Here is a 9,595-nt window from a genome sequence, read left to right on the forward strand (position 1 = left end):
GAATAATCTAATTTCCATTAGAACATGTTTGTTTCCAATATAAATGCAAATTGTAATGTACCCTTATAATGAGTTGTCCCTCTCAGGGTAACGAAAATACTTCATTAGGGTGATAGGGTGGTGAATTGGTTAAGCCACTCGCCTTTCACCTAGTCGGCCGAAGTTTATATAAAAATATAACATATATAATAAATATATAATATAATATAATAATAAAAAGTCTGCGATATCATTCTGTCATCAGCAGCCAATCAGAAGATCACAGTAAAGATTCCTGGTCCAAATTATTATGAAAATATATCATTGTTTACATCGTCATACTTTACAGATTTGTAACGTCCAAGTTAGACAAATTAGATCCGAGAAAAAAACTAACATAATTATTCACGGTGTTAAGATTACTTTACGTGATCAATTTACCAGCATACCTCATGCTAGTTTTCGGTATCCTTTGTTCCTCTCTAGCTTTTGTCATTGTGTACTTTTGACATGTTTATTTCCATTATTGAATATGTTACGAATAGCATTGCATGGTGTAGTTGATTAATGAAAATTACACTGTTTACTGTAATATTTCCAATAGATGAATAGATGTTGACGTTTGGTGTCTTTATCAGCATGCATCAATGAGATTATCACTATAACATGACAATAATTCAACTATAGACACAAAACGAGTATACCACAGACTCCCAAAATACATACATTAAAGATTATCCACTGCTGACGAATGCTATTTTTGCTCTATCAAAAACAGGAGCAGACGAATTAGTATTTTTCTCCAGTTACAAAAGTTACTTACTTTACACCATTACCATCAGTAACAAGTTTGAGCTTCTTGTTTTTTTTCAAGATAAAGGTATTGAAATAATTAATTGCGTCACGAACAAAAAATCCATGGCATTGTGTTTATGGAATGGGGTAATGATTGTGCATGCACCAAAAACAAAACAAATTAATTTGCTGAAACTTGAAAGGATATCTTTTCTAACCGACAAATGACTTCCACAGTAGTATTTTTCCTTTTTTATATAACTCAACAAAGAAACTCTTTTTAAGATACCAAGGAGTGTCCTTTACGAAAAAAAATTAGAGTCACTTTGAAAAATAAAAGAAGTTCTTTTCTCGTTAAACCGCTATAAATATAAGATATATAGGCGTTAGTAGTCAAGTTAGAACGAGATAAAAACGAATTAATCTGGTTGTAACACGTTAGTTGTCTGTTTTTAACGAGAAAATTACGAGTTAACCATCTATTTAAAATGAGATAACTAACGTGTTTAAAACGAACGAGATGTGTAAAATTCCACCATTATACCGTGGAAACATCCAGTTGCCGACCCGGGTACAGCATCATTAATATCATGTGATTAGTGTTACGTCATCAGCAGTCATAAAAGCAGCCTTCCCAGCGGACGCTTCAATCATATGTTGAAATACGAGATTATGTTTGCTGATTCTGATCTCTACGTTGTATGATATCAGCGTGAAAGCTGGGGTACTTTAATTAGTAGTACATCATTGTCTAATTCCAATACTCTCGGTTTTTTTGTTTTATTAGTCTTAGTTTTTACACTGATGAACATTGTGATATTACGAACTTAATTTTTGAAATCGTCAGTGATTGCCAGAGGGGGATAACTACTTATTCATTGGATCACGTGATATTTGTAAGGTAAGCATGATATCATTATAACTATTTGACATATTTTGAACATTCAATCATGTTTCGCCTTTTTTGTGTATGCCTACATTGTCTAATATATATATTGAAACAGACAATTGTAAGTTATGTAATCATAAGGACTAAACATATATATTTTTGCGCTATTATCGTACTATGACGTATTTGAGAAATGAGGGCGCTTTGGTAACACTGTGATACGTTATTATTAGTTGCAATACGCTAAATTAGGAGTAACGATGAGGGTATTACTGGGTAGAGATACGCTAATTCAGATTCTGATAGGCTGTGCTACGCTTTGATGCCTTATTTGAGGAATTATGCTAGTGGTAGAAGTACACTGAGGTACGAATACGCTTTGGTACACATTTTAAGTGGTGGTGGTAGACGAACACTTAGGTAATATACGCTTTGGTACGCTGGAACACGCTAATATTGGTTCCTTCACGCTGTAACATGCTAGCGTACGCTTTTGTACCTTATGTTTTGAGTTTAGAATGCATATGTCTGCATAGATTATGTAACGCAAGTGTATTTCATATTCAGATAAAGATATAAGTAATGCCTGTTGAGTTGAGTTTGTTTGAAACAAAGGTCAATTCAATCAAAAAGAAAATAAATAAGATATAATAATAAATTAATAACAAACAAGTTTGTTCTTTTTTTGAAGGGTATGGTGGCTCATTAGGAACTTAAGATTGGGTTTTAAATCCTAAGAAGTTTGTTCTTAAACCTTAAGAACAAGTAGTTTAGGACCATTTTCCAATTAATTTTATCGTAGAACAATCTAGCTCTACGCCGAACAATATTCATCAATTTTCTTAACCTATGACATAGCGTGACCTAGTGTAAATCAACGTACCGTAACCTATTTCAGACTAGCAGCAAGCGTGGCATAGCGGCGAGGAAATGGGGCTGTGGTAGCTTGGACACTATTGGGTTTTAAAAGAAACTTGCGGTTGCTGTTATATTATGTAATCCATGTGTTTTTGGCTATATAACATTGAAAACATCTAAATAACTATATTTTGTATGAGGTCATCTGATGATCTATAGTCATCATACTTTGTCCGTCGTCGTTAGCCGTCTGTTCGTAAACTTTTCATTCAAACGACGACTCCTTTTCAGTATTAGAAAGGCCTAGTGAGGCTATTCATATTATGACTGCAGCATACAAGGATAAAGAGTAATAAAGTTTTCCTTAAATGAATAACCTTGACTGTCATTCAAGGTCACGGGATTCAAATAGGCTAAAACAATTTTAACACGTTCTTGTTAATAAAAATGTCTAAATACCTGATAATTGACTTTTTATCATTAACAATGAGAACCTGATATTGGTGATGCACATGAATCTTTTTTTGGTCAAATAGGCTAAAATTTAAATAACTAAAAGTATCAGAGAACTAATATTGGGTCTGCAGCTTGCTTGGTTGAAAAGCCGAATTTGTTCAAATGAATGGCCTTGATTGGCAATATTGATATGTTTAAACTATTGAAATTTGTGATTACAATTTTCATAAATTTGCTGATGATGGCAAAAAGTGTCGCAATCAATGAAATGTGTGGACTTTTAATTGATCAATTTGATTTACATTGTTGTGGTGGTATGGACCTATTGTTTGTCTACGTTGAGAGCTTGCGTCAATGATTGGAAAAAAAGGGTGGCTTTTAAATTTATTGCTAATAATCCACCATGTAGATTAAAAAACAAAATAATGATTGTAATACAAAGTAGTTGCAACCATACAATATTAGCAACTATAAATCACTATCAAATAAAATTAAGCCTAAGTGGGGTAGGCATGAAAATCGTCTCTGCGAACAAAAACAATTAAGTATCACTTGTAAGGGTGGTTTAAGGGTGGGCTTGAATAACTTCTCAGATATTATACGTAAAAGGAAATTTAAAGATGGCTGCTGATCGAGAATAGGGATGCATGCTCTCATTCCAACCAACTAAAAGCCTGCGATATCATTCCGTCATCAGCAGCCAATCAGAATAAGATATTGATCTCATTAAAGATTCCTGGTCAGTATATCATTATGAAAATATATATATATTTTTTTATTTTTTTTTTATTTTTTCAAATTTTGTAACACATTTGACATGGCAAACGAGGACACTTTCATTCTTCACATACACACACATACACCTCATACTATCAAATATACACACAGAGAGACGAAAAATAAAAAACAACAGAAAAGAAAAACAAAGAGAAAGGAAAAAATGAGAGAGATAGCGAAAAAAAAGATAGATAAAGGGGAGGGGTAGACAGAGAGATGGTATTTAGAGTGGCACGTACAGTAAGTGTAGATCGTCGAAATAAGAAGTTATATCGGCAAAAACAAAAAAATGATAATAATGAATAAATAAATAATTAAAAAAAAATATATAAATATATCTAAAAAAAATTGTATACATCTATGATTATCATATTGCGAATATTTCAGGGTGAGGTGTACGAATAGAAGATTAAATTTTAGCTATTTTTTCCCATTTTTTCCAGTCTTTCTCAAATTTAATATTTGCTCTTTCTCCTTGGCTGTAAGCTATATATTTCTGAGTATTATAATAATCTTTTGAAATATTGACAAGACCATTAGTACTGAGAGACTTATGGAGACATCTCATTCTATAAATATACTGTTTTATAACTAGCAGAATTTCATTGTCAGCTTTGAAGGAAATGGATTTGGAGGAATGTAGACCAAAAAATAAAAGTTTGTTTATTGAAACAAAAAGGAATGAATAAAACATCAAGTAGAGCAGTGAAACAATCTAAAAGATTTTGTACTTCTCTACACTCCCATAAAATATGAGTTATTGTTTCATTTTCAGAATTACATAAATTACAGTCAGGAGAAACAGAAAGATGTGCTTTAAAAAGAAAAGTGTTTCTTGTTAAGATGTGGTGATTTATTCTTAACTGTAGCCACTGTAACTTTGTGTTCTTAGTAATGTGGAATGGAATTTTGTAAATTTGAGACCAAGTTGCATCATCAAGATCAAAGTCTTTGTTCCACTTAATTTTACCAGAAGGCACAGCTTCGTTATGTATTAAAATATTATAAAAATCTTTATTACCTTTTCTTTCCTTTAGAAAATATTCAACGCTAATTGGTACAAATGGATACTGAAGTTTTGATTGAGGAATCACTGCCGATGATAAGAACTTTTTAACAGCCGATATGATACTATGATAATGAAGAAAGTTGGTATTTACATTGTACCTGTGAAGAAACTCATTGAAAGTGTAAAAACTCTTTGTAGTACTATCTCTTAATAGATCATTGATTGTAATAACATTTTTTTCAAAAAGATTTTTTATCATAAATGAACTTCTTATCAACAGTTATATTTTTATTAAACCAAATAGGGGTTTTCAGAATAGATACCTCTGTAGTAGCGTTCTTATCATTCATCTTGATCAGTGTATTCCATGCTTTAAAAACATCAATCAAAAATTTATTGGACATTTTTTTCTGGCAAATTTGTAAATATTCATTTCCGCCATTTACTAAAATATCTACATTTACCAAACTCTTAAAAACAATTTGCCATTGAGCTGTAGTTTGAAAAAATCTTCGAATCCAACCAAGTTTTAAAGAACACAAGTAAGCTTTCAAATTAATCATCTTCAGGCCACCATTTAAAAAATCTTTAATAATTACATCCCGTTTAACTTTATCAACCTTGCTGTTCCATAAAAATTCAAAGATAGTGGTATTAAGTTTTTAGATAAATGATTCATCAGGATTTGGCAATGCCATAAACAAATGATTAAATTGTGAAATCAGTAAGGATTTGATTATCTGAATTCGTCCTATTGGAGTAAGTGATCTTCTTTTCCAAGTTTGTATCAAAAATATATTATAGTCAAATTTCACAAATTTGTAACTTCCAAATTAGACAAATTGGATCCTTGAAAAACCCATAATATAATTACAATGCATAACGATTAAGTTTGATATAAGTTACAAGCACAAAATAATCTAGTATTTATGCCCGTTCACAAATATCACGAAAAACTAAACGGAATTAAAATGACCATCCAAGAAAGGGTGACCTGTTAATTTCAGCCCATAAAGGAAAAATGGTATCGCCGTTTGTAACGTCGCGTCTGATTGACTGAGATATTAGCGCAATGGTTTCATAGAAAACAAATCCTTAAGTTAATTCGGAAGATATTGACTTATTATAAGTAAATTGAATTATAAGGAATACATTAAATTTATTTATTTCATGTTAAAGTGATCTCAATATCATCAACAAATCTATTGAAGTTATTCCTTAAATAAAGGTTAAGAATTGTACTTTACATCAATATTCAAATTATACCGAGATTAGATCTTAACAAACAGAACTCTCTAAGTGCGAGGGTAACGATAGACTTCAGAGATAAGTAGCCACCGTCTTAAACTTCTCACTTTAACATCATATCTGTATAACTAGCTACGTATGTAATCGTTAATACAAAGCATAACAATTAACTTGGTTATGTTTCACTTTTGCTAGTTAGTCAAATTTCTACGTTGATTTGGTTTATTCTATTGTACAAAGTTCAATATAAACCTACAAGGCGAGTATCAGATTTAATATTCGGCCATTATAACTTGACTGGCATTATATCCTCATTCATGGTGTGGTTTATACTAGAATGGAATATCTTCATACATCGCCAGTGCCAGTGGTACTCAGTGAATTACTTTTTTTCTATTTTTTTTTTCTAGATTTTCATAATGTTCCTCTTTCATGCCTTGATGACCATTTCGGTAGCAACCATGTTGTCCAATATATGGATCGCAGCTAGTAAGTTTGCTTAATTAATTTGCATGCCATTTATTTATTTATTTTATGCAAGTCGGTCTTATAAAAGATAAGTATCTATCATAATATGGTATGTTAATAGGGTAACAGTATATCTTATAAGCAATCTCATTTCTGTAAGATTACCTTATAATTTATATATGTATAACGTAATGTTCAGAAATATATTGTAAAGATATGACCACGCAGTTTGATAAGACGTATTTAATAACAAATGCTGTAAATTTTAAACTAGATAGTTAAATAGAATTATCCCAATCTTGTTGCTTAACGTTTCTTTTGGTGAGAAAGAACGGACATGGTATCCTCTGTAGAACGCCCCCAAACATTATGAGAAGCATACAATACAACAAAATTAAACATTAGGGGACCTTTTTGTAAGTTCTGTGACCTTTTATGACCCCAACCATTTGTGACTGTTAATAAAACTGATCATTTGAAGTGACTATATCAAATTTGATATTATGTCCGTCATCGTTTATAGTGTAGATATCTAAACATGAAAATTATTCATATATCTATCCGAAAAGCGATGATTACCAATATTTCGTTATATATAATTTCGCTTAGCTTTTGGAAAATTGAAGAACTAAACCTGAACACGCAATAGTCGAAACGAAGTAAGACGTATTTTTCATTTTCTTTCTGCTTAATTTCTACATTTGGTGATCTGTATCAACCAAAAGATATATTATGTATATGGTGATCTACAAATGAGCATGTCAACTGAAATAAAATAAAACATGAACTGGATAATATGAAGGAGGTCACATTTACAAGTATTCACAAAAATTTCATAATAGTTCCAATTATCCCCACCAACAAGTAATATAACGTCTCATTAGGAGTCACGCTAAACTTCTAAGCTGGTTATTTTTGAGGTTCAAAATGTTCGTGATTTGATCGAAAAATAAGAGTATTAATCTTTTGCGGTTTTAAATTTTCGCCATCTGGCTTTAAGTGTATTATATGAATTAAACTGTCTCTTTATATATCATGAATAAGAACTCTTTTCGCAATCATAGCAATGGTCAAGGCTAAATCGCGAAATATAACCAACAGTAATTTCGACAACTGCCACGATAGTAGAGTTCGGCAAAGGGAAAAAACAAGTCATTATTTATACACCAGCATGAAACTTACGGAATACTTGGACGAAAACATACGAATAGCCAAGACTTACAAAAAACAATATCATCATCAGTACTTTTGCAAAATGCTACCAACTTCTGTTTTTTTTACAAAGATGGCCGCCATTTTCGTGGATAAGCTGACTTAACAAAGTAATGAAATACTACATGCATGCACATCTCTGATAAAAACATGAAAAACAATGCATCGTACTTCCAGTACCCCAATACTTTACACAAATAATATTAAATTTAGCGGGAGCCAGTAAAAAAGTACCTACTTCCAGTTAATTTCCCCAAGAAATGGCTCTTCCTATTGAATATGTTGGAACTATGTGCAGAAGTTTAATGAAACACATAGGCTAAACGTTTTTAATAAACGCATTAAACTTGGCATGTTAATAGACAAGATCTACCAACATAAAAATAAAATCGGGAACCAGATGCAAATTATCCCTACTGCCGGCCGCCATTTTTTGTATGACGAAAGAGAAATAACGAAATAACAGACTGCACCTTTGATAAAAACATAAAAAAAATGGCATGTGAGCACGCCAAGACATTGAAAAACAAGATTTAAATCGTGTAGACATTGCTGAAAAAATTAACAGCTACAAATCTATGGCGGCCTATCTTAAAAAAATACCGAGAAGTATGATACCCTTTTCAATAGCTTCCTGTTTAATTCCTATTTTGTGGTTGTATCTTAGCTACTCCACATGCCAACGTTAATTGCTTTTTATCAAAAGTTGCAGTTTGTTTATTTCATTAGTTTTCTTAGTTTACCACGAAAATGGCAGCTATCTTGAAAAATACCGTAAGTAAGGCAATTTTTTTGCGATGTTTCCCGCCCTTATTCCTCTTTTTAAATAGTCATAAAGGTTTTGTGCTTGTTATCATAAAAATGCAAGATTTTCCCATTTGTTGACCATATGTAGGGTCTACTATGAATTTTGTGTTCCTTAACCCTATGCCCAATAACTGCCAGTGTCTGTATTAACTAGTGGACGGTTACATATAGAGAAATCTTACATGTATGAAGTGGATGGGTTTTGATCTAGTTGGTTGTTTTAAAGTCAAGATTTAGGTTATAACGTCTCCATTGATTTTGGAGCAACTTGTGTAATCCATATGGTAGTGTTATCCCTTTCTTTTGTTCATGTGTAGCTAATCTATCTCTTACCAGTTTTTCACCCTCGCCAAATGATTCAGATTCCATTAGGTTAAACACTTTATATTTTAGAAGATTACTAATCAAAGACAGTTTTGTACATAGCGAATGACATTATTATACTATTATTTTAGTCTAAATGTGTTTGTAATCACTTCTCATTGGTCAGTTTAATAAACGCATCGGTGATCACGTACAAGTTACACATATTGCACAATAAATGTGAAATCCGGAAGTAGTTTATCAGACAAAAAATTAACTGCAACGGTTATCAGATAACTTGCTACGTTATCATATGGTACGTTATTTAAAATGCTTGAGTCTTTCTCTTGTAATAGTAGCGCTTTAGCAAATCCTAAGACAAGTTATCTATATTTGTATTTGTAAAAAAAAATCTTAGTATTTTTAAAGTAATTGAAAACAAAATGCTCACAAAGCCACTGACAACCAAAATGATGCAGGCGTTCATGGAATGCATGAATTATAATCACGGGATTAGAGGACTAATATAAACATATATTCTACATAGTTAACAATGAAAACCGTATTGCCATTCATAAGTTTTATTTAATGATTACAGTCGAAAGGAACATTTAATTAAGCATCTGCATCTGTTTAAATAGTTCTTACGTTCTGATCTTTATAGGTGAATATTTTCCAAAGTTTACTTAGACTAGAACACTCAAATCAACATTGGCTTCAGCTTCTTCCTACAGTATTGTATGACGATTTTTATTGTACGGGAATGGAGTACTAAGCATAATACTTGTATCTTC

General features: G+C 31.7%; 1 pseudogene; it reads right to left on the reverse strand.

Moving 5' to 3' along the window:
- Positions 1-3,496: 3,496 nt before the first annotated feature.
- LOC138328877 (uncharacterized) lies at positions 3,497-5,326 on the reverse strand (annotated as a pseudogene).
- Positions 5,327-9,595: the final 4,269 nt, after the last annotated feature.

This window comes from Argopecten irradians, chromosome 8 (genome assembly GCF_041381155.1).
Source record: "Argopecten irradians isolate NY chromosome 8, Ai_NY, whole genome shotgun sequence".
NCBI classification, from domain to species: Eukaryota; Metazoa; Mollusca; class Bivalvia; order Pectinida; family Pectinidae; genus Argopecten; species Argopecten irradians.